The 24,838-nt window shown below is 47.8% G+C and overlaps 1 protein-coding gene across 1 annotated transcript in view; it reads right to left on the reverse strand.

Moving 5' to 3' along the window:
- LOC141204962 (uncharacterized) overlaps positions 1-22,351 on the reverse strand; it is a 54,203-nt gene extending 31,852 nt beyond the window's left edge. The window contains exon 1 of the mRNA XM_073663998.1: positions 22,293-22,351. The gene's annotated coding sequence lies outside the window, so the exon portion shown is untranslated. The remainder of the gene's footprint in view (positions 1-22,292) is intronic.
- Positions 22,352-24,838: the final 2,487 nt, after the last annotated feature.

A 24,838-nucleotide genomic window follows, 5' to 3' on the forward strand; every position in this document is an offset into this window, starting at 1 on the left:
CAGAGATAGATTCCAAGAGCGAGGGTGACCCTGGATTATGGCTTTGGGGCCAAACAATGCGTGGTCGGAGTGATGAGCGGCCTCCCCGCAGACGTTCTTTTAGGAAATGATGTGGGACATCTGCATTGCCACTTCGTCGGTGCAGTAACCAGAAGTCAAGCCAAGAGAGCAGCAGATGGGGACGCATACAACTCATCCATGGAAAAGAGGCCACCAGAACCGCCGGTGAGTGATTCTTCTTGTGGGGACAATGTGAGTGATACCTGGGATAGAGTTCAGTTTCGACAAGAGGTCGATACTGACCCCACCCTAGCTAATTTTAGAGCACGAGCTGAGACAGGGCAGTTAGGGGAGAACAGGGAAAGGATTATCCGAGAAAATGGACTTTTGTATAGGTTACCAATGCTGCCTCCCCAGATAAGCCCTGGACTTGTAACAAACAGATGATTGTTCCTCACAAATACAGGATTCCCCTACTACACCTTGCTCATGATATCCCTACTGCTGGCCATCAAGGCAAAACCCGCACCGAGAGACGATTGACTCAAACCTTCCATTGGCCAGGGATTTCTCAGGCAGTGGCGCATTTCTGCCGAACTTGCGATATCTGTCAGGGTAGAGGGCGACCCGGAGATCACCCAAAGGCCCCTCTGCAACCACTCCCTATCATAGAAGAGCCATTTCAAAGAGTAGCTGTCGATATCATTGGGCCTCTAGCTAAGCCAAGTAGATCAGGAAATCAGTACATTCTCACTGTTGTGGACTACGCCACCCGATATCCGGAAGCTGTGGCCTTGTCCAGTATTTCTGCAGCCAAGGTGGCCGAGGCCCTGGTTACCATTTTCACCAGAGTAGGATTTCCCAGTGAGATCTTGTCGGACCAAGGCTCCCAGTTCATGTCAGAACTAGTCCAGTGTCTGTGGCGCACCTGTGGAGTACGAGCGATTCGAACGACACCGTATCATCCACAAACAAATGGACTTTGCGAACGATTTAACGGCACTCTGAAGAATATGCTGAGGGCCTTCACGGACAGAGATTCAGACTGGGAGAAGTACCTACCCCATCTCTTGTTTGCCTATCGGGAAGTTCCTCAGGAGTCCACCGGGTTTTCCTCCTTTGAACTCCTCTATGGAAGAAAGGTCCGAGGACCCTTAACTCTGCTCAATGAATACTGGGCGGGGCAAGTTGAAGATACAGGAGCCCCTGTTGTCCCTTATGTCCTAAAGCTGCGAGAAACCCTGGCTCAACTTGCTAGTTTCGCACAGAGTCATGTGCATATGGCTCAAACCCGACAGAAGACCTGGTATGACCGTAAAGCACGCTATTGGGAGTTTGTAGAAGGACAACCGGTCTTAATGATTATTCCCCATCCACAAAATAAACTGCAGACCATGTGGGAGGGTCCCTTCCGGGTTCTCAAGAAACTAAATGACACCAATTACCTTCTTGCTCTAGATGATCAGGGACTAAGACAAAAGACTGTCCATGTGAATATGATTAAGGAATACCACGACCAGAACCTTCCAATGATCGCAAGCTGTCGGCTAGCTTCAGAAGACGGTCCCGAGGAAGAGGACTCCCTACCAGATCTCGTGGAAGCCATGAGAGCCCCGTCCATTGTGGAACAGGTTCCTCTGGGAGATCACCTGGACCCCTTACAGAAAGACCAGATGCTGGGAGTGCTTCAACAGAGACAGGCTGCTTTCTCATCTCAACCAGGTCGAACCACCATCACCCAACATCATGTAGACACTCAGGGTATCCGTCCCATACAACAGGCTCCTTACCGGGTACCTGAATCAGTTCGAAACACCATGCAGCACGAACTAGAGGAGATGTTACAGCTGGGAGTAATCCAGGCCTCTCATAGCCCTTGGGCCTCTCCTGTGGTGTTAGTACCAAAGAAGGATGGGAGTACTCGATTTTGTGTGGACTACAGACGACTTAATGACCATACTGTCAGTGATCCTTACCCAATGCCCCGTATTGACGAACTTCTAGACCGAATGGCTGGATCCCGATATGTCACTACCTTAGATCTCAGTAAGGGATACTGGCAAATTCCTCTGACGGAGGAAGGGAGAGGACGGTCCGCTTTTATAACCCCCTTTGGTTTGTATGAATTTCTAAGCATGCCTTATGGAATGAAAAATGCCCTGGCAACCTTCCAGAGAATGGTAGATCAGATCCTCCGGGGATGTGGGAACTTTGCTTGTGCCTACTTAGATGATATCGCCGTCTTCAGCCAGACGTGGGAGGAATATCTGAATCAAGTAGCCGTTATTCTTGACCTGATTCTTGCAGTTGGCCTAACCATTCGACCTGATAAATGTCAATTGGGGATGGGTGAAGTCCAGTACCTAGGGCATAGAGTAGGGGGAGGGAAGCTCCGTCCAGAACCTGCAAAAATCCAGGCTATTAGAGACTGGCCTGTACCCCAAACTAAGAAACAAGTTTTGGCTTTTTTGGGCACTGCTAGCTACCACAGAAAATTTGTTTCTCATTTTAGCACTGTGGCCAAGCCTCTTACAGACCTGACCAAGAAAATGATGCCCAGGCTGGTAATCTGGACTCCAGCCTGTGAGGAGGCTTTTAACAGGCTGAAGGACGCCCTGGTCTGTGACCCTGTTCTGGCTGCTCCGGACTACAAGAGCCGATTCATTGTGCAGACGGACGCCTCTGCTTATGGATTGGGAGCTGTAGTCAGCCAGGTGAATGCAGCGGGGGACGAGCACCCCGTCGCCTACCTCAGCAGGAAACTGCTGGACCGAGAAGTGGCCTATGCAACTGTAGAAAAAGAATGTCTGGCTATAGTGTGGGCCCTCCGGAAACTAAAGCCGTATCTGTATGAACGAGAATTCACTGTGGTTACTGATCACAATCCCCTCACTTGGCTGAACAGAGCCTCTGGGGACAATGGACACTTACTACGATGGAGCCTGGCTCTGCAACCCTATAACTTTACAGTACAGTATAGAAGAGGCAGCCAACACCAAAATGCAGATGGACTGTCCAGGCAGGAGGAGCCCTGAGTCCGGTCAGCCCTGCCTGTGTGTACTTAACAAGTGACCTGTAGAGGTCCCTCGTACGTAAACAAAATTGCAGGGGAAGGAATTGTCATGGTACATCGTTTTCCCTGTCCTGCATTTCTGTATAAAATGTCATGATGTGATGTAAATACCCATGCTCTTTCCCAGATATTTGTTCCTCAACCATAATTTAACTTGGGCTTGTGTCAACACCGCTAGAGGACTCCCCATTGTCTCTTAAGCAGGGGGAGAACTCTCAGTACACATCTTTATAGACACATCGGAGCCATGCCATGGACTAAACCATCGACTAGGAGGGGGGAAACCTCTGCTCCCCTACCCTTGGGCTGTTCCCGGTAGCCCAAGACAATGGACTTATGCGTGACCAGTGTTGTGTTGGGAGATCTCTGGAGGAAGAAGTGTGGGGGCTCTTAGCTGTGGCAAGACCTCATGCCCGTCGGTGATTGTGGACTTATTATGAACCTTAGGAATAACATGGATTTTTGATTTGGTATGCTGCCTGCCTTAATAAATCCCATTGGATCGTTCTTAGTCCGGTGGTCTCTTCTTGCTCTGCCGCATACCCCGTCACATGCACCACACCCCAAAGGTCCCACACCGCTCCCGGCACATTAACTCCCTCAATAAGAAAATGCAAAAATATAATGTACCCATCAATAAATATTATGGATAATAAAAAAAAAAAATCAATAAAAGTACACATATTTGGTATCGCCGCGTCCGGAACGACCTGACCTATAAAACTGTCCCACTAGTTAACCCCTTTAGTGAACACGGTAAAAAATAAAAATAAAAAAAATAAAGCAAAAAACAATGCTTTATCATCATACCGCCAAACAAAAAATGGAATAACACGTGATCAAAAAGACGAATATAAATAAAAATGGTACCGCTGAAAAGGTCATCTTGTCCCGCAAAAAACAAGCCGCCATACAGCTCCATCACCTGAAAAATAAAAAAGTTCTAGCTCTCAGAATAAAGCGATGCAAAAAAGTTTTTTTCTTTTAAAATAGCTTTCATTGTGCAAAAGCGCCAAAACATTAAAAAACTATATAAATGTGATATCGCTGTAACCGTACTGACCCGAAGAATAAAGCTACCTTATCAATTTTACCACATGCGGAACAGCATAAAAAAAAACCCATAAAAATAATTCCGGAATTGCTGGTTTTTGTTTATTCTGCCTCCCAAGAATCGGAATAGAAAGCGATCAAAAAATGTCAAGTGCCTGAAAATGGCACCAATAAAAACGTCAACTTGTGCCGCAAAAAACAAGCCATCACATGACTCTGTCGGGCCAAAATATGGAAAAATGATAGCTCTCAAAATATGGTGATGCAAAAACTAGATTTTACAAAAAAATGCGTCTTTTAGTGTGTGACAGCTGTCAATAATAAAAACCCGATATGATTCTGGTATCGCTGTAATCGCACCGACCCGAAGAATAAAGTCGTCTAATCACCTATACCGCACGAGAAACGGCGTAAAAAATAAACTCTAGGGTTAGGGTTGTGATTAAGGTTGGGGTTAGGCTAGGGTTATGGTTGGGCTTGGGATTTTCTTCAAAAGTAAAAAAAAAAGAAGATGACGATATGTCGACTAGTGTTGAGCGCAAGTGCTTGCTACTTGAGTTTGCATCGGGTGCTCGGGTATGCACTGAGTATCGCGGGTGCTCGAGTGACATGCTCGAGTCTCCGCCCCATATGTTTCGTGGCCAAAAAAACCTTGCGGGGATTGCCTGCCATGCACGAGCAATCCCTGCATATTTTTTTGGGGTGCCTAATAACCGTGGAAACATGCGCGAGGGGACTCGAGCATGTCACTCGAGCACCCGTGATACATGGTGAATACCTGAGTACTCGATGCAAACTCAAGTAGCGAGCACTTGCACTCAAGACTAATGACAACTTATTCAATTTGATGACCTAATGTCATCAAATTCTGTGTCGTACCTCTGGGTTCAAAATGTTCACTATACCCCTTGATAAAAGCCTTGAGGGGTTTAGTTTCCAAAATGGGGTCAGTTGTGGGGGTTTTCCACTATTTAGGCACATCAAGGGCTCTCCAAACACGATATGGCGTCCACTCTCAATTCCAGCCAATTTTGCATTCAAAAAGTCACACAGTGCTCCTTCCCTTCTGAACTCTGCCGTGCGCCCAAACACTGCATTTTCCCCACATATGGGGTATTGGCGTACTCAGGAGAAATTGCACAACAACTTTTGGGGTCCATTTTCTCCTCTTACACTGGTGAAAATAAAAAAATTGGGGCGAAAACATCATTTTTGTGGAAAAAATGTGATTTTTTTTTTTTCACGGCTCCATGTTATAAACTTCTGTAAAGCAATTGGGGGTTCAGGGTGCTCACCACACATCTAGATAAGTTCCCTGAGGGGTCTAGTTTCCAAAATGGTGTCACTTGTGGGGGGTTTCCACTGTTTAGGCACATCAGGGGCTCTCCAAACGCAACATGGCGTCCGCTAATTATTCAAGCAAATTTTACATTCAAAAAGTCAAATGGCGCTCCTTCTCTTCCGAGCCCTGCCGTGCGCCCAAACAGTGGTTTTCCCCCACATATGGGGTATCGGCGTGCTCAGGAAGAATTGCTCAACAAATTGCATGCTGCAATTTCTTCTGTTACCGTCTTGAAAATGCAAAATTGGAGGCTGAAAAACATTTTTGCTGCAAAAATGTGAAAATTTTATTTTTACGGCTCAATGTTCTAAACTTCTGTGAAGCACCTGGGGGTTCAAGGTGCTCACCACACATCTAGATAAGTTCCCTGAGGGGTCTAGTTTTCAAAATGGTGTCACTTGTGGGGGGTTTCCACAGTTTAGGCGCATCAGGTGCTCTCTAAACGCAACATGGCGTCCGCTAATTATTCAAGCAAATTTTACAATCAAAAAGTCAAATGGCGCTCCTTCCCTTTCGAACCCTGCCGTGCGCCCAAACAGTGTTTTTTCCCCACGTATGGGGTATCTGCGTGACAAATTTTGGGGTCCATTTTTTCCTATTACCCCTGCAAAAATAAAAAAAATTGGGTCTAAAGTAACATTTTTGTGAAAAAAGTTAAATGTTCATTTTTTTTCTTCCACATTCCAAAAATTCCTGTGAAGCACCTGAAGGGTTAATAAAGTTCTTGAATGATGTTTTGAGCACCTTGAGGGGTGCAGTTTTTAGAATGGTGTCACTTTTGGGTATTTTCTGTTATAAAGGCCTCTCAAAGTGACTTCAAATGTGATGTGGTCCCTAAAAAAATGGTTTTGTAAATTTTGCTGGAAAAATGAGAAATCGCTGGTCAACTTTTAACCCCTATAGCTCCCTAATGAAAAAAAAATTTTGGTTCCAAAATTGTGCTGATGTAAAGTAGACATGTGGGAAATGTTATTTATTAACAATTTTGTGTGACATATCTCTCTGATTTAAGGGCGTAAAAATTAAAATTTTGAAAATTGCAAAATTTTCGCCAAATTTCCATTTTTTTCACAAATAAACGCAAGTGATATCGAAGAAATTTTAACTCAATCATGAAGTACAATATGTCACGAAAAAAAAACCTCAGAATCAGGGGGATCCATTGAAGCGTTGCAGAGTAATTACCTCATAAAGTGACAGTGGTCAGAATTGTAAAAATTGGGCCGGTCATTAACGTGCAAACCACCCTCGGGGGTAAAGTGGTTAAAACAAATGTTTAACATGTTAAAAAGTAACTGTTTTGAGCACCAGAACAGATGTAGACCGCAGGGATGGCACAGGTACGGCTGCTACACGAACCCAGGCAGTTTAACTACTTGCTGCTGTCAAATGCAAACATGGCATCTAAGAATGTTTGACAGAGTTCGGCTCAATGCCCCTCCTCCCCAAGTGCTCAATAGTATGGGGCTGCCTAGTTACTACAATATTTAAATGCCTAATAATGGTGTCTGGGCCTGGAATGTACGAAAGTCTATTAAGCAACGTCCAATAAGTTACTTTTTAACGCCTCCATACACATTGGACTAAAACACACGCTGCCAGGAAGAAGCAGGTGCGAAACGCGCGTCGGGGCTTCCGCCTACCCAGTGGCTGCGACTATCCTAGGTACTATTCCTATACATATATCTATGCTCTTATAGATTTATATGGTAGTTTTTTTAACCCCTTCAACTTTTTAGCTGGTAAGTCTATTGCACGCAAGGCACTTTATGTATTTATTTATATGCCTATCTCTTCCGACAAGCCTACAAACTGCAGTAACCACCGCTCCACCACATTACTGCATGACCTCCTCTACCCCCACCTACTGTATCCTCACCCATCCCTTGTAGACTGTGAGCCCTCGCGGGCAGGGTCCTCGCTCCTCCTGTACCAGTCGCTGACTCGTTTTGTTAAGATTATGTAAATGTTTTTGCTATGAATATCCCTATCACATGTAAAGCGCCATGGAATAAATGGCGCTATAATAATAAATAATAATAATATGCTGTATTATAAGCATTTACTTATTAATATATACATATTCCTTATACATTTAATTCTGTTTTTTTGTTAAACTACTCTAGTAGTGCATGATCTATTGAACTGGTACCATTGTTGGTCTGATTAATTTTTAGCTATTTAATTGCACTAGGAATATGTTGTAAGAGAACCACATGTTATATACTATCCACTTGGTGGCTACACTATAATTATTTATTATTTTTATATCACATTAATTTTTGTAATTGTGACATACTCAGGGGTACCATTTCTAATTTATACTGGGTGAGGAGTGACTCTCTCTTGTATCTCCTCTTGAATTTTAATATATTTTTGTCTTTGTAAAGTTCGATTCATAAACATTTACGTTTTACTCTATTGGATTTATATCATCTCTGTCTTTTTGGATGTCTGTAATTTGCAGTACCCATTTAATGTACCGGTATGTGGTCAAATATAAGCACATTAGACTAAAGTTGCATGCAAGCACTGATTTCGGGGGTTTGGTTGACTATATAAAGTATTTGGGAGCCTCTTGGCAGATGAAGTCAGGGCAGAAAAGGATTTGGCATCCTGAATTTCAGAGGCTAAATCAATTTGTTCTTCCTGTAGATATTCCTCCGCTAGAGTAGTCTGGAGGTGACTCTCTCATACAGACCACAGGAAAGCTGGAATATTTGTGTGTATGGGGGAGTCGGGAAAGATAACCGTCTGCCAAATGACCGTTCAGCCAACATTTATCTCATGTGTATGGGGCCGTTAGTATTACATGACAAGCAGTGATAATACACGGCACTACAGAAGTACAGTGCATTATCTGAGCAATCAGAGGCTTGTATGTTGTATGATCGCACAAAGGAGAGTTGTTTAACCCCTTAGTGATGGAGCCAATTTTGATCTTAATGACCAAGCCAAATTTTACAATTCTGACCAGTGTCACTTTATGAGGCAATATCTCTGGAACGCTTCAACGGATCTTACTAATTCGAAGATTGTTTTTAGTGACATATTGTACTTCACGATAGTGGTAAAATTTATTCAATATGACTTAAATTTATTTGCGAAAAAAAATGGAAATTTGGCGAAAATTTAGCAATTTTCAAACTTTGAATTCTTATGCCCTTAAATCAGAGTTATGTCACATGCTTCACAGGAACTGAAGCAACATGGAAGGAAAAAATAAACATTTAACTTTTTTCACATAAATTAAACTTCAGACCCAAATTTTTTTATTTTCACAAGGGTAATAATAGAAAATGGACCACAAAATTTGTGGTGCAATTTCTTCTGAGGATGCAGATATCCCATATGTGGGGGAAAACCACTGTCTAGGCACACGGCAGGGCTTGGAAGGGAAGGAACATTAGGTCGTCATATGGAAAATTTTAATTTTTTTTTCACGGAAATATTGTTTTAGCCCCAAATTTGTAATTTTCACAATGGATAATAGGTAAAATGGACACCATAATTTGTTAGGCAATTTCTCCCGAACGCGATGATACTGCATATGTGGTCAAAAATTTCTGTCTGGGCACATGACAGGGTTAGGAAAGGAAAGAGAACTATTTGTCTGGAATAAATTGTGAATGTGGCATTTGGAAAGCACCTGACATGCGAAAACAGCAGAAACACCCCCCCCAGGTGACCCCATATTTGAAGCTTCACTGCCTAAGGAATTCATCTAGGGGAGTAGTGAGTATTTTGAACTCATAGGTGCCTCACAGAATTTTATAACACTGAAACATGGAAATATGACGTTTTAGTGGTAAAAGTATAATTATTGTATTTGCTGCAAATTTTCAGGTACACAAGGGTTAAATAGGTGAAACTGAACCCCATAATTTATTGCACACTTTCTTCCGAACGCGGTGATGCCCTATATGTCGTCAGAAATTACTTTTAGGCCACACGCCAGGGCTGAGAAGGAAGGAGCGCTATTTGGCTTTTGGAGCACAGATTTTGCTAGAATAGTTTATGGGCGACATTTTTGGAGCTCTGAAGGTGTTAGAACAGCAGAAAAACCCCAAAAGTAACCCCACTGTAGAAATTGCACCTCTCAATGAATTCATCTACGGCTGCAGTGACTATTTTGTAACATCCATGCCAGGCTTTTTTTCTGGAGAATTGCAAAACTGCCAGATTAGTGCCCACACATTGTGCCCACATACAGTGTAGTGCCCCCATATATTGTAGCGCCCCCATACATTGTTCCCAGCTTGTGCTTCTGGCGATACGCAGCCCGTAAACTGTCAAGTGCTCTCTTCCCACTAAAACAATGCCAAACATATGGCTGCTTATAGTGGTTTAGGCACAGTGGGGTTCAGAAGGAGGGACATTTGGATTTGGGAGAGCAGAATTCACTGGATTTAATTCGAGGGGGAAGAGAGACATGTCGCTTTTCAGTTTGTTCTACCAGTAACGTGGGAACCTCATATAGTTTCAGTGACAGATGACGGACCTGAGTCTGGTTTTGTTGGGGATAAATTAGGGGGTTTTATTGGTAACATTTTGGGACGCATAATATCTTTTGATCGCTTCCAGAATAAGGCTGGGATCACATTCTTGTGTTCAACGCTGAGCACTTACCGCAGGGTTTCCGTGTAAATTCCACAAAAATGCGATACAGGCGAAACCCCCAATAGACCCACCCACCATAACGACGCAGATGGAGACACTTTGGGCTCCGTTTGGCATCTGCTCCGGTGGTCTCCATCTTTTTAGGCGTGCAAAGACCTGGGGTTGCCCACACTTGTGCGCTAAAAAGACGTCCTAAATAATGGGACACCTTGGATCAGAGACCAGTCCAAAGTGACTCCATCAGCCTCATAAGTAAGTGGGTCCATCGGGGGTTTTGTCTGAAATAAGGTATTGGGGAATTAACACGGAAACCTAGATGTAAGCTCTCAGTGGAGAGCGCAGGATAAATGTGAGTTAAGCTTTATTCCGATTTTTGTAAGGCAAAATGAACAAATAGACAGCAGTACAAGAATAGTCCTTATTTTTATTTTTTCGCCGTTTTCCGTGTGGTAAAAGTGATAAGCCAGATTATTCTTCGGGTCGGTGCGATTACAGCGATACCAGATTTATATATACTGTATATATACTGTATATTGTTTAAGCTTTTGCTGCCATCACACAGTAAAAATGTTTTTTTTTTTTTATAAAATACTAGTTTTTTTTGTCGCTATGTTATGCGTGATCCCACTGTACCATGAACCGAGGAGTGCCTGGAGAGCCGTAATTAAGTATCAACCCGATCCGACCAAGGTCGCACGGCGACTAACGACTCCGTGAACCAAGGAGGAACCGAGCAGAGGGACCAGGTGCGACTCTAGGTCAGACCCCGATCACAGCTGTTGACCCACACCGGGGAATGCAGGAATGGGCAGGTTAGGCTGGCATGCAGACAGGTGGGCACTGGCAGGCACGGCTGGAGGGCTGACGGGAAGATACTGGCAAGCACAGCTGGTATGCAGACAGGGGGGTACTGGCGAGCACGGCTTGAGTGCAGACAGGGGGGCACTAGCAGGTTGGAGCCCAGGCTGGATAGAGGCCAGTACAGACTGGGAGACTGGAGCAGAGCCGCAGTTGCGGTAGACAGGTAGAGCAGAGAGGAACTGCCGAAGCGGTGGGCTAGGCAGAGCGGAGAGGAACCGCCGGAGCGGTGAGCTAGGCAGAGCAGAGCGAAACAGCAGGTGCGGTGAACAAGGCAGAGCAGAGAGGGACCGCCGGAGCGGTGGGTCAGAGCAGAGAGAAGCCGCCGGAGCGGCGGGCAAGTCAGAGCAGAGAGAAGCCGCCAGAGCGGTGGGCAAGTCAGAGCATAGAGAAGCCACCAGAGCGGTGGGCAAGTCAGAGCAGAGAGAAGCCACCAGAGCGGTGGGCAAGTCAGAGCAGAGAGAAACAGCCGGAGCGGTGGGCAAGTCAGAGCAGAGAGAAACCGCCGGAGCGGTGGGCAAGTCAGAGCAGAGAGAAACCGCCGGAGCGGTGGGCAAGTCAGAGCAGAGAGAAACCGCCGGAGCGGTGGGCAAGTCAGAGCAGAGAGAAACCGCCGGAGCGGTGGGCAAGTCAGAGCAGAGAGAAACCGCCGGAGCGGTGGGCAAGTCAGAGCAGAGAGAAACCGCCAGAGCGGTGGGCAAGTCAGAGCAGAGAGAAACCGCCAGAGCGGTGGGCAAGTCAGAGCAGAGAGAAACCGCCGGAGCGGTGGGCAAGTCAGAGCAGAGAGAAACCGCCGGAGCGGTGGGCAAGTCAGAGCAGAGGAAAACCGCCGGAGTGGTGGGCAAGTCAGAGCAGCACGAAACCGCAAGTGCGGTGGACAAGGCAGAGAGGACAGGGCTCTGTTCACATTGAACAGACTGGAAAATACAGGAAGATACGGAGGAAGGGAAAAGGGACAAGCAGAACCAGATACACACAAGGTACTTGCTAGGAAGTAGCGAGTGGACACAAAACTCACAAACAGAAGTACAGAGACAACGAGTAGGAGTTAGGTGCAGGGTCAGACAATGCAGGAAAAGGGAAGGTACGGACATAGAGAAAAACAGATAACAGGCTAAGGTACAGTTCAGACATGAACTGCTACTGCAAGAGATACAGGAGCGAGTCTGGGTATACGGCCCCCAGAATGGCGGACAAACAGGCTAGGGTACAGTTCAGACAGGAACTGCTACTGCAAGAGATACAGGAGCGAGTCTGGGTATACGGCCCCCAGAATGGCGGACAAACAGGCTAGAGTACAGTTCAGACAGGAACTGCTACTGTAAGAGATACAGGAGCGAGTCTGGGAGTACAGCTCCCAGAGTAGCGAAAACAGAGGGGACGGGACAGGACCTGGCAATACAGTATGCAAAGACAAATTGAGTGAAGGTGTTGCTCAGGCACCTCCTTCTGGGTAGAGGGGGTTTAAATATCCAGTGACTGACAGCAATAGGCTGGAGACCCATTAGGGGTGTGCCCACAGCAGCTATAAGAATCAGGAAGTAACCGGGGGGCCGCTGCCCTAAGCAGACAGTCAAGAGGAAAGCACACAGCATGATCTGGAACACGGTTTGCAGGCTGGACTGAAGGGTAAGATTGCGGTCTTGCATGGTGGGAGGTGGTGTACCATGCAAGCATGCCGCCAGGGATGTTACAGCTATATTCTGAGAGCTGTAAATTTTACTTTTTTGCCGAATTAGTTATTTTAGGGCTAGTTTTTTGCAGTTTGGCGCTTTCACTTTTACCATTTTTTTTACATAACTTTTTGATTGCTTTTAATTCACTTTTTTGTGAGTCAGTATGATGAAAAAGCAACGTTTTTGGCTTTTTTTTATGGTGTTTGCCAAACGGAATAAATAATGTGCCAGTTTTATAGAGCGGGCCGTTCCGGACGCGGCGATACCAATTTTATGTGTACTTTTTTGTTTATTTTTGTTTTATCACAAATGCTGTGTTTTGAATGGCGAAACAGCTTTTTGTGACGTGTGCGTTTTTTTCTTTTTTCACTCTGGGACATGTATGATATTTATTTTTATCACTGGTCTCATATACTGCAGTACTCATGTAGTGTAGTCAGCTTATAGCTGGATCTCAAAGGCCACCGTACCCTGGGGTCATCACATGACCTCAGGGTACCATTGTAACCATCGTGATCGGCAATTTTCATCACGGGGGTCTCATGGTTACAAAGGGGGTCTTGTGACCCCCTTGTAACAACTTAAATACTGCTGTCGCAATTGACAGCTGTATTTAAGGGTTTAATCGGCCCTGATCGGTTGCAAAACCGTCCGGGGCCGATACTGCAGGGTGCCAGCTGTCACATACAGCTGACACCCACGCGAATTGCCACCGCTGGGTGGCAATATTCCTTTATTCCCAATTGCAGTTTTAAAACGGCAATGAGGGGATAAAGTCCCTTAACGACAGCCGTTTTAATGCGTATTGGCGTTCATTAAGGGGTTAAAACAAAAGTTCTAAAAGAGGTGCCTAAACAGTGGAAACATACCACAAGTGACACCATCTTGGAAACAAGACCGCTCAAGGAATATTTAGATGTGTGGTGAACACCTTGAACCCCCAGGTGCTTCACAGAAGTTTATAACGTAGAGCTGTGAAAATGAAATGTCTATTTTTTTCTACAAAAATTATCTTTTAGTCCCAAATTTTTTAGTATCACAAGGGTAACATGAAAAAATGGACTTCAAAAGTTGTTGTGCAATTTCTCCTGAGTTCACCAATATACAATGCGTGGTCGAAAACTACCTTTGAGGCACAGTGCAAAACTCAGAAGGGAAGAAGCGCCATTTTGGAGTTCAAATTTTGCTGGAATGGTTTGAGTATGCCATGTCACATTGGCAGAGCCCCTGAGGTGCCAAAACAGCAGAATCCCCCATAAGTGACCCCATTTTACAAACTACACCTCTCAATTAATTCATCTAAGGGTGCAGTTATCATATTGACACCACAGGTATATCACAGAATTTTATACCATTGGGCAGTGAAGGAAAAAATAATTACATTTTTACCACAAATATTTTGTTTTAGCCCCAGATTTTACATTTTCGCATGGGGAAATTGGTAAAAAAAAATGGCACCAAAATGTGTCACACAATTTCTGCTGAACGTGGCAATACCTCATATGTGGCTGTACAGTACTGCTTAGCCACACAGTGAGACTCGGGAGGGACAGAGAGCTATTTGCCTGCTGGAGGGCAGATTGTCCTAAAATAGTTTGCGGACTCCATATACAGAGCCCCTAAGTGCTAGAAGGGCAGAATCCCCTCTCAAGTGACCCCATTTTGGAAATTATACCCCTGTGGACGCTAAATGAGGTTAAGACACACTGTGGTGCTCAGAAGGGAGGTGGGATTTGGGAGCGCAGAATTTGCTGAATTTCTTTTGGTGAGGGGAGAGGGGCGAGAAGCAATTTCGCTTCTCCAGAGCCCTTGTACTACCAGTAACGTGGAAGCTTCCTATAATTCCATTAACACATGACGGACCTGAGTGGGGGCTTTTTATGTGAAGCTTTAATTGGGAATATTTTACATAACATTTTGGATCACATTTATCCAGCGCTCTACGCTGAGCACTTACTTTGGGGTTTCCATCTAAATATCAGAATGATGTGATTCAGATGAAATCCCTGAGAGATCCATTCACTATAATGAGATGAGGCAGCAGAGTTACTCTGGACTCCGTCTGGGGAATTACTGTATTTTTTTTCTATTCAGCATTGTCAGAGGTGCACAAAACTGTGGCTGACCGTGCTTTTATCTACGGCTAAAAAGAAGGACACCACCGAATCATAGGTCAGATGCCGTCCACAGTGCCGCCATCTGCCTCATTACAGGGAATCTTCCACTGGGGGTTCTGTCTTAGTGTTGAGCGAGTATGTTCTGGTCCGAGTATGCTCGGGCCGAGCTCCGAGTATTTACAGCTGCTCTGTGATAAGGTTAAATCGCTCCCGTGTGCCTGATTTGCAACTGTTTGACAGTTTTATTACATGTGAGGAATGTGTAAGAAATAGACATTCCTTACATGTACTAAAACTGTCAAACAGTTGCAAATCATGCACACGGGAGCGATTCAACCATATCACCGAGCAGCTGTAAATACTCGGAGCTCGGCCCGAGCATACTCGGAGAAAGGGTTAATAGAACATACTCGCTCAACACTAGTCTTAATCATTTATTTCAGAGATTTACACGGAAACCCCGGTGTAAGCGCCTTACTGCGATCTTTGGGAGGCAGAATGAACAAATCAACAGCAGGTGAATAATTGGTTTTATTTATTTTTTACGCTGTTCCTTGTGCACTGTAAGTAGGCGACTTTATTCTTTGGTCGGTGCGATTACAGTGATACCAGACTTATATTGGGTTTTATGATTGGCTGCTGTCACACACTAGAAAAATGATTTTTTTTGCAAAAACTAGTCTTTGCATTGCCATATTTTGAGAGCTATAATTTTTCCATATTTCAGCCGACAGAGTCATGTAGGGGCTTGTTTTTTGAGGGACAAGTTGACGTTTTTATTGGTACAATTTTCGGGCAAATTACATTTTTTGATTGCTTTCTATTCTGATTTTTTGGGAGGCAGAATGAACTAAAACCAGCAATTCAGGAATTGTTTTTTTTTGTCGTTACTTGTGTGGTAAAATTGATAAGGCAGCTTTATTCTTCGGGTCAGTGCAATTATAGCGATACCTCATTTATTTAATTTTTTTTATGTTTTTGCGCTTTTACATAATTATTTTTTCTATAAAAGTTTTTATCTTGACACCGCTGTATGCTGAGAGCTGTAACTTTTTAATTTTTCGGCTGATGGAGCTGTATGGCAGCTTGATTTTTACGGGACAAGATGACGTTTTCAGCAATACCATTTTTATTTACATCTGTCTTTTTGATTGCGTTTTATTCCACTTTTTTCCAGCTGTAGGATGAAAAGGCTTTTACATCATTCACTGAAGGGGTTAACTAGTGTGACACGGGTCATTCTGGACACGGCAATACCAAATATGTTTACTTTTTTTAACATAAAAATGTGTGTTTATTAATGTAATATATTTTACTATTATTTAACATTTTTTTACAATTTTTTTTACTTAGTCCTGATATGGTACTTTCACTTTTTTCACAGGTATAATGTATTGCAATGCACTAGCATTGCAGTACATTATACCTTTGTAGAATACTTCTGAGACCATGCTGTGAGGGGATAACCCATCCTGGTGCGAGAACTAGCACCCGGCCATGATGGGCTATCCCTGTCATTGAAGGTAATGGTGTTAATCTCCTTTAATTAGATCTACTGGCCACTCAGGGCAAAGTTCTGTACCATCTAAGCAAGCCTCCTGGCCTGAGCTAAGGACCTCGCCCTGCTCTTTGTCTCCACTATGCTTCCTGCCTGAAATCAAGATTCTCACTGCCATTATATCTTTGCTTTCCTTCAGAATGTACTATTTGATGTCTCCCTCCTACACACAACACCATATCAATTCAAGTCTACAACCAGATGGACTGAATGTCTGTATTTCTCACTTACTTATCCCTCTCTGACTCATCACCAGGAAATTGTTCTCCTGTGTGCCCATATAGCTCAGAATGAGGGCTCCCAGACAGTATGATTTCCCCCACAATTACTGATATAAAAAAAACCACACACATTACTCAACCAACTCCGTTCCTGAGATGCGCTGCTCCGGTCTGTGCAGTGTAAGTACTGAGGCTCCATACTACAGCCGTGATGTAGTGATGCCATTGCGCCTGCAGTGCACGGAGCCTCAGACTCACAGGTGAAGGCTGAATGGGGGATCAGTGAGCTTTCGACTCAGATTCACTATTCTATTCACTGGTATCACAGTCATAGGAACGTGGATATCACTGAAATTGTGATGATGGGTAAGGAGAGTGTGCTCGGTGCTGAGTCATGGGCACCATAGCGGCCGCATGGGCTTCCGTTATGAATGATAAGGCCCTGCTACCTATTGTGTGGTAAATATCTCATAGGTCCTGGGTTCATTATTATCTGCACCAAGAATGGGGCTAAGTGAATATTCATTCATTAGCTGTGGGGTAGTCGGTGGGGTGGATGGTACCATGTTGTGTGTGTAAGGGGCAATACTGTCGGAACCCCCCCTAAAATAAAATATTAAACCCTTTTTAAATATACTAGATGGTGGCCCGATTCTAAAGCATCGGGTATTCTAGCATAAGTCTCCCGACCCTCCTTTATAATGCCCCATGCAGGAAGTCACATAACCCATATATAATACCCCATGCATATAATACCCCATGCAGGATGTCACATTCCCCGTATATAATACCCCATGCAGGATGTCACATCCCCCCTATATAATGCCCCATGCAGGATGTCACCTCTCCTCCATATAATGCCCCATGTAGGATGTCACCTCTCCCCCCATATAATGGCCCATGCAGGATGTCACCTCTCCCCCCATATAATGCCCCATGCAGGCTGTCACATCCCCCCTTTATAATAACCCATGCAGGATGTCACCTCTCCCCCCATATAATGCCCCATGTAGGATGTTACCTCTCCCCCCATATAATGCCCCATTTAGGATGTCACCTCTCCCCATATAATGCCCCATTTAGGATGTCACCTCTCCCCCCATATAATGCCTCATGTAGGATGTCGCCTCTCCCCCCATATAATGGCCCATGCAGGATGTCACCTCTCCCCCATATAATGCCCCATGTAGGCTGTCACCTCTCCCCCATATAATGCCCCATGTAGGATGTCACCTCTCCCCCCATATAATGCCCCATGTAGGATGTCACCTCTCCCCCCATATAATGCCCCATGTAGGATGTCACCTCTCCCCCCATATAATGCCCCATGCAGGATGTCACCTCTCCCCCATATAATGCCCCATGTAGGATGTTACCTCTCCCCCCATATAATGCCCCATGTAGGATGTCACCTCTTCCCCATATAATGGCCCATGCAGGATGTCACCTCTCCCCCATATAATGGCCCATGCAGGATGTCACCTCTCCCCCATATAATGCCCCATGTAGGATGTTACCTCTCCCTCCATATAATGCCCCATGTAGGATGTCACCTCTCCCCCCATATAATGCCCCATGTAGGATGTCACCTATACCCCATATAATGCCCCACGCAGGATGTCACCTATCCCCCATATAATGCCCCATGCAGGATGTCACCTCTCCCCCATATAATGCCCCATGCAGGATGTCACCTCTCCCCCATATATTGGCCCATGTAGGATGTCACCTCTCCCCCCATATAATGGCCCATGAAGGATGACACCTCCCCCCCATATAATGCCCCATGTAGGATGTTACCTCTCCCCCCATAAAATGCCCCATGTAGGATGTCACCTCTCCCCCATATAATGCCCCATGTAGGATGTCACCTCTCCCCCATATAATGCCCCATGTAGGATGTCACCTCTCCCCCATATAATGCCCCATGTAGGATGTTACCTCTCCCCCATATAATGCCCCATGTAGGATGTTACCTCTCCCCCATATAATGCCCCATGTAGGATGCTACCTCTCCCCCCATATAATGTCCCATGTAGGATGTCACCTCTCCCCCATATAATAGCCCATGCAGGATGTCAACTCTCCCCCATATAATGCCCCATGTAGGATGTTACCTCTCCCTCCATATAATGCCCCATGCAGGATGTTACCTCTCCCCCCATATAATGCCCCATGCAGGATGTCACCTCTCCCCCATATAATGCCCCATGTAGGATGTCACCTCTCCCCCCCATATAATGCCCCATGTAGGATGTCACCTCTCCCCCATATAATGCCCCATGTAGGATGTTACCTCTCCCCCATATAATGCCCCATGTAGGATGTTACATCTCCCCCCATATAATGCCCCATGGAGGATGTCACCTATCCCCCATATAATGCCCCTATGGCCCCATACAAAAAAAAAAAAAATCCAATACTCACCTCACTGCTTCTCTGGACTCCAGCGTAGGCCGCATCTTCACGCTGTGCGCTGTGATCGGTCAGGAGAGAGCGCGGTGTAAAGACGTCACCGCGCCCTCTGACCTGAGACGTCACAGGGCATCAGTGGAAGACACGGGAGCTGCTGCACAGGCACGGGGAGGGGTACGTATGACGCCGGGTGCCGGGGTCCTGATCGAGCGGGGGGAGGGACGGGAGGAGAGGAGAGGGGAGGAGAGAGGAGGGGAAAGGAAAGGAGGGGAGGGGCGTCACACTTGTCCTTGGGAGATAAGCGGCTGTAGCCGCTAATCTTCCGACGATAGCCGCATGTAGGTCAGCGGCGCATTCGGTTGGGGGACTTATGCTGCGAGCAGCCGGCTGCATCGCCGCTGACCTCCGTGCCTCACATGAGCCGCTAATGGCCGCCATGTTTTTCTGAAATGCCGCGTCGCTGATTGGCCGGGGCCGGACCAATCAGCGACCCGGGATTTCCAGGACAGACAGACAGACGGGATAAGACAATTATATAGATAGATGCATTGAAAACTGGACTAACAATATATATATACTTAAAGCTAGCAAAATTACAAGCTCAATGACTTGGTGTGGATGTATATAAACAGATGTAAGCAATGATGCTGCTGAATAATTGATACAGTCACTACTGTACCCTATCCTGTACCTAAACAAAGCGGATACTGCCTAGCTGCGGAGGTTAGCACGATCAACAATGGTGCCCCCGCTCACTGGTGGCTGTACCTCAGAAGCTCTAGCTAATGCTGATATATATCAAAAAATACACTGATAAATTAAATAGTATCAGATATGTCTCCAGGTATATATAAAGGAAAGGGTATGATAGTCATCAGAGAACGGTTCAATAATCAGCCTCGATGCGTTTCCCCAACAGGTTCATCAGGAGGCTTGATACAGGGATGATAATTCATGATGTTCAGCATAGTGTGCCGAATAGCCAGGTGTCCATGTATAAATATCCCACTTCATCCAAAACCCCAGACTAGGAGACCCATTCCCATTCCTAGAGGTGAATTGTCACAGGATATACAGAATAGAGTCTGTCTACAATAATGTCCATCCCCTAGTGTGCATGTCCGGAAGTGACGCACTTTACACTGAAACACCAGATAAAGTGATTGCTGCCGCACCACTCGTACCTGTGACCGCGCATGACCGTAGTTATGTGTTCCACGCCGCAGAGCATAATGGCCTATATGTGTCCGGACCATAATTCCTGTCAGTAAAGTAATATACGATTAAAGGGTTTGTGTTTACCTGTGTGTTGTATCCTGTCACCTGATTACAGGGGCATAATTGGGGCATTACACTGTGTGGGGGCATCATACATAATGCATAAGGGGCATAATGGGGACATTACACTGTGTGGGGGCATCATACATCCTGCATAAGGGGCATAATGGGGGCATTACACTGTGTGGGGGCATCATACATACGGCATAATGGCATTACACTGTGTGGGGGCATCATGCATACTGCATAAGAGCCTTAATGGGGGCATTACACTGTGTGAGGGCATCATACATACTGCATAAGGGGCATAATGGGGGCATTACACTGTGTGGGGGCATCATACATCCTGCATAAGGGGCATAATGGAGGTATTACACTGTGGGGGCATCATACATACTGCATAAGGGGCATTACACTGTGTGGGGGCATCATACATACTACATAAGAGCCATAATGGGGGCATCATACATCCTGCATATGGGGCATAATGGGGGCATTACACTGTGTGGGGGCATCATACATACTGCATAAGGGGCATAATAGGGGCATTACACTGTGTGGGCATCATACATCCTGCATCAGGGGCATAATAGGGGCATTACACTGTGTGGGGGCATCATACATACTACATAAGGGGCATAATGGGGGCATTACACTGTGTGGGGGCATCATACATCCTGCATAAGGGGCATAATGGGGGTATTACACTGTGTGGGGGCATCATACATCCTGCATAAGGGGCATAATGGGGGCATTACACTGTGTGGCGGCATCATACATACTGCATAAGGTGCATAATGGGGGCATTACACTGTGTGGGGGCATCATACATACTACATAAGGGGCATAATGGGGGCATTACACTGTGGGGGCATCAAACATCCTGCATAAGGGGCATAATGGGGGCATTACACTGTGTGGGGGCATCATACATCCTGCATAAGGGGCATAATGGGGGTATTACACTGTGTGGGGGCATCATACATCCTGCATAAGGGGCATAATGGGGGTATTACACTGTGTGGGGGCATCATACATCCTGCATAAGGGGCATAATGGGGGCATTACACTGTGTGGGGGCATCATACATCCTGCATAAGGGGCATAATGGGGGCATTACACTGTGTGGAGGCATCATACATCCTGTATAAGGAGCATAATGGGGGCACTACACTGTGGGGGCATCATACATCCTGCATAAGGGGCATAATGGGGGCATTACACTGTGTGGGGGCATCATACATCCTGCATAAGAGGCATAATGGGGGCATTACACTGTGTGGGGGCATCATACATCCTGCATAAGGGGCATAATGGGGGCATTACACTGTGTGGGGGCATCATACATCCTGCATAAGGGGTATAATGGGGGCATTACACTGTGTGGGGGCATCAAACATCCTGCATAAGGGGTATAATGGGGGCATTACACATCCTGCATAAGGGGCATAATGGGGGCATTACACTGTGTGGGGGCATCATACATACTGCATAAGGGGCATAATGGGGGCATTACACTGTGTGGGGGCATCATACATCCTGCATAAGGGGCATAATGGAGGCATTACACTGTGGGGGCATCATACATCCTGCATAAGGGGCATAATGGGGGCATTACACTGTGTGGGGGGGCATCATACATCCTGCATAAGGGGCATAATGGGGGCATTACACTGTGTGGGGCATCATACATACTGCATAAGGGGCATAATGGGGGCATTACACTGTGGGGGGCATCATACATCCTGCATAAGGGGCATAATGGGGGCATTACACTGTGTGGGGCATCATACATACTGCATAAGGGGCATAATGGGGGCATTACACTGTGGGGGGCATCATACATCCTGCATAAGGGGCATAATGGGGGCATTACACTGTGGGGCAGTAAAGGGGTCCTGTACTATGAGAACAATACGTTTCCTCCCTTCCTGTCTCCATAGTTGGGTCGTATGTATCTATTATAGGAAACAGAACAAAAACCTTATGATTCTTATAAAGGGGCAACACAAGACCCCAAAAGAGTCTCCGTGCTGAAGGGGTTAATGCCCCCTGCGCCCAGTAATGGGGTCTCCACATACCTCCACCTGCAGAGCCGCCACCACATATATGGCTGCTCTGTGCGCACAGGAGCTGTGATGAGGTCACAGGAGGGGAGGAGTCAGGGGTCACATGATCAAGGGCCTCAGTGGATGCAGGACTCTGCTGTGCTGGTTGTCATGGTGCTGGATGAGCTGAAGTTTATGTGAGGGATCAGGAGGGATTTACAGTGTGGATGTAGCAGAGCCGCGTGTGTACGAGGTGTACGGAGCAGAGCCGCGTGTACGAGGTGTACGGAGCAGAGCCGCGTGTGTACGAGGTGTACGGAGCAGAGCCGCGTGTGTACGAGGTGTACGGAGCTGAGCCGCGTGTGTACGAGGTGTACGGAGCAGAGCCGCGTGTGTACGAGGTGTACGGAGCAGAGCCGCGTGTGTACGAGGTGTACGGAGCAGAGCCGCGTGTGTACGAGGTGTACGGAGCAGAGCCGCGCGTGTACGAGGTGTAAGGAGCGGAGCCGTGTGTGTATGAGGTGTACGGAGCACAGCCGCGTGTGTACGAGGTGTACGGAGCAGAGCCGCGTGTGTACGAGGTGTACGGAGCAGAGCCGCGTGTGTACGAGGTGTAAGGAGCGGAGCCGTGTGTGTATGAGGTGTACGGAGCACAGCCGCGTGTGTACGAGGTGTACGGAGCGGAGTCGTGTTTGTACGAGGTGTACGGAGCGGAGTCGCGTGTACGAGGTGTACGGAGCGGAGCCGCGTGTGTACGAGGTGTACGGAGCGGAGCCGCGTGTGTACGAGGTGTACGGAGCGAAGCCGTGTGTGTACGAGGTGTACGGAGAGGAGCCGCGTGTGTACGAGGTGTACGGAGCGAAGCCGCGTGTGTACGAGGCGTACGGAGCAGAGCCGCGAGTGTACGAGGCGTACGGAGCAGAGCCGCGAGTGTACGAGGCGTACGGAGCAGAGCCGCGAGTGTACGAGGCGTACGGAGCAGAGCCGCGAGTGTACGAGGCGTACGGAGCAGAGCCGCGAGTGTACGAGGCGTACGGAGCAGAGCCGTGTGTGTACGAGGTGTACGGAGCGGAGCCGTGTGTGTACGAGGTGTACGGCGAAGAGCCGCGTGTGTACGAGGTGTACGGAGCAGAGTCGTGTGTGTACGAGGTGTACGGAGTGGAGCCGTGTGTGTACGAGGTGTACGGCGCAGAGCCGTGTGTGTACGAAGTGTACGGAGCAGAGCCGCATGTGTACGGAGCAGAGCCGTGTGTGTACGAGGTGTACCGAGCGGAGCCGTGTGTGTACGAGGTGTACGGAGCAGAGCCGTGTGTGTACGAGGTGTACGGAGCAGAGCCGTGTGTGTACGAGGTGTACGGAGCAGAGCCGTGTGTGTACGAAGCGTACGGAGCGGAGCCGTGTGTGTACGAGGCGTACGGAGCGGAGCCGCGTGTGTACGAGGCGTACGGAGCGGAGCCGCGTGTGTACGAGGCGTACGGAGCGGAGCCGCGCGTGTACGAGGCGTACGGAGCGGAGCCGCGCGTGTACGAGGCGTACGGAGCGGAGCCGCGCGTGTACGAGGCGCACGGAGCGGAGCCGCGCGTGTACGAGGCGTACGGAGCGGAGCCGCGCGTGTACGAGGCGTACGGAGCGGAGCCGCGCGTGTACGAGGCGTACGGAGCGGAGCCGCGCGTGTACGAGGCGTACGGAGCGGAGCCGCGCGTGTACGAGGCGCACGGAGCGGAGCCGCGCGTGTACGAGGCGCACGGAGCGGAGCCGCGCGTGTACGAGGCGCACGGAGCGGAGCCGCGCGTGTACGAGGCGCACGGAGCGGAGCCGCGCGTGTACGAGGCGTACGGAGCGGAGCCGCGCGTGTACGAGGCGTACGGAGCGGAGCCGCGCGTGTACGAGGCGTACGGAGCGGAGCCGCGCGTGTACGAGGCGTACGGGGCAGAGCCGCGCGTGTACGAGGCGTACGGGGCAGAGCCGCGCGTGTACGAGGCGTACGGGGCAGAGCCGCGCGTGTACGAGGCGTACGGGGCAGAGCCGCGCGTGTACGAGGCGTACGGGGCAGAGCCGCGCGTGTACGAGGCGTACGGGGCAGAGCCGCGCGTGTACGAGGTGTACGGAGCGGAGCTGTGTGTACGAGGCATGCGGAGCCGCGTGTTTACGAGGCGTACGGAGCGGAGCCGCGTGTGTACGAGGCGTACGAAGCGGAGCCGCGTGTGTACGAGGCGTACGGAGCGGAGCCGCGTGTGTACGAGGTGTACGGAGCAGAGTCGCGTGTGTACGAGGTGTACGGAACAGAGCCGGGCGTGTACGAGGCGTACGGAGCAGAGCCAGGCGTGTACGAGGCATACGGAGCGGAGCCGGGCGTGTACGAGGCGTGCGGAGCGGAGCCGGGCGTGTACGAGGCGTGCGGAGCGGAGCCGGGCGTGTACGAGGCGTGCGGAGCGGAGCCGGGCGTATACGAGGCGTGCGGAGCGGAGCCGGGCGTGTACGAGGCGTGCGGAGCGGAGCCGGGCGTGTACGAGGCGCACGGAGCGGAGACGCGCGTGTACGAGGCGCACAGAGCGGAGCCGCGCGTGTACGAGGCGTAC

This window comes from Phyllobates terribilis, unplaced genomic scaffold (genome assembly GCF_046119375.1).
Source record: "Phyllobates terribilis strain yellow unplaced genomic scaffold, ASM4611937v1 Scaffold_136__1_contigs__length_4911898, whole genome shotgun sequence".
Classification (NCBI taxonomy): domain Eukaryota; kingdom Metazoa; phylum Chordata; class Amphibia; order Anura; family Dendrobatidae; genus Phyllobates; species Phyllobates terribilis.